The following is a 2,222-nucleotide window of genomic DNA, read 5'->3' on the forward strand; positions in this document are numbered from 1 at the left end:
CTCAACCCGCAGGTATTCGCGGAAATTTTTTTTCCAACACCTTGACCTTCGTTAAGCATGATATATGCGAGGCTTCTTGAAAGTAACATTAGTCTATTTAACACTATACCTTTATTTCAGGCATTAGTCTATTTAATACTATACCTTTATTTCAGGCATTAGTCTATTTAAAAATATAGTTTCATTTAAGGCATTAGTCCATTTAACAACCATCATCGGAACTAAGATAAAATGATGAAAATCTCACGAAGGTTTGGTGTGATGAAAAGTATGATAAAAGAAGACTTTAATTGGTGTCTTTGGTTTGCACGCAGCATGTAGGAAATTCAAGTTAGAGGTACAAGTAAACCTTGGAAATTAAAATTACGCTTTACCTACTTATGTAACAATTTTTCAGTGATGAAGTTCATAGATAAAAATTTAACAAAATTCTATATTCAATGCTTCTACGGAGCGAAGGGGTATTTTATCTATATGTCATGTATTGAATATCTTACTAGGCACGTCGATATCGAGCTTAAGGTTGGTGCGAGATCTTTGCTTGAATTTTTAAACGGAGGGATCGATGCCTTTATAGGCATTTTCATACGGATAGCGCGATATTTTTATTGGAATTTTCACACCGATAGCGCGATAAACGCATGCATTTTCATACTGGTAGTGCGATGTACTAACGGACATTAGCATACGGATTGTGTTACCATCGTCGTATCCATTTTCAAACGGACCGTACGAAGTTTTGCAAAAATTTTTTTGCGACCTGATCATGCTGTTTTATTCTCATTATTCAGCATTCATTCTATATTTTTTCTCATTATTCAGTATTAATATTATATATTGTCTCATTATTCACTATTAATTCTATATATTTCTAATTATTCAGTATTCATTCTAAATTTCCACAGTATTCGTTATTACTATTACTGAAGGATTAGACTGGCCACTTATGTGCATTCGTGCCACGTTCTTACGGTAGTTATTTTTGTTTTTGTAACTCCGCTTTTTGCAAGAGCAACGCGATGGGTTTTACCAAACATCACGAGAGTTGCAGAAATAAGAGAAGAGTTTTTACAAAGGAATAACGTACATTCATCTTACGGAGTTCCCTAATAACTATACAGGGCATCACACAAAAACATGTCTGTCCAGAGCCTGGCAAAACCCCCAAAAAAGGTTGACATGCGAAACACACGTTGTTGAAGCCTCAATCGACGCATGTATAACTGCATGTGTATTATTTGAATATATACTTCATTTAGTTGTTAGCTTCCCTGTGTAGTTTTTAACCTCGTTTTACTAATAATTTGCTGAAGGCTATCTGAGTTTCAAATACTGGAGTCTGTACTGCGAGTTGGCGAACGAACGGTCTCTTCTGTAATATATTCCGATTTCTTTGGCTATTCAAAGTTCACACATTTTCTTGGCTGTTCCCACGTCTAACTTGAGTCCATTTCTGTCTCTATTCTAATTTAGTAAACACAAAATTCTCGTCTGTTTGTCCATCCCAAGTTCATGCGTTATTTTAGCCTGGTATAAGTTTTTATAATACTGTATATTAATTTTTCGGTTGTTCCTAGTTCACATACTATTCCCGTTTCTTTGGTTGTTCCAACTCCTAATCATATATATTCCTATTTTTTCGGCTGTTCCAAGTGGCTGTTCCAGTTCCTCATGTTATACCTATTTCTTCGGCTGTTCCAGCTCCGTATGTTACTCCTATTTCTTCGTCTGTTCCAAGGAGTAGTTCCAGCTCCTCACGTTATACCTATTTCTTCGGCTGTTCCAAGGCCACATATTTTGCCAACCGAACCACAAAAAATCTTCAGCACCGTCATTCCGTGTCTTGGTTTCAGACTCGATATATAATGAAGTAAAATGCTGCAAGCACTCTCACTAAAGCTATGGAACTAGTTTCTATGGAACAATATACAGCACAAGAGAAGAAGTATAAGTCTGCAAAAATATTCAAGAATCATGTTTAGAATATCAACGATGATATAAAATTCATAAATAACTTTTATCTACATCACAAATTCCATCCAAAGCCGCACACATATTAGAGCAAAAAGGGGATATGAATGTGAGTTCCATGCCAATCTTGAGCTGCGGGTAATGGGACTATGGGTAATGGGACTACGGGTAATGGGACTATGGGTAATGGGACTATGGGTAATGGGACTATGGGTAATGGGACTATGGGTAATGGGACTATGGGTAATGGG

Source organism: Hyalella azteca, unplaced genomic scaffold, assembly GCF_000764305.2.
Source record: "Hyalella azteca isolate HAZT.00-mixed unplaced genomic scaffold, Hazt_2.0.2 contig14628, whole genome shotgun sequence".
Lineage (NCBI taxonomy): Eukaryota > Metazoa > Arthropoda > Malacostraca > Amphipoda > Hyalellidae > Hyalella > Hyalella azteca.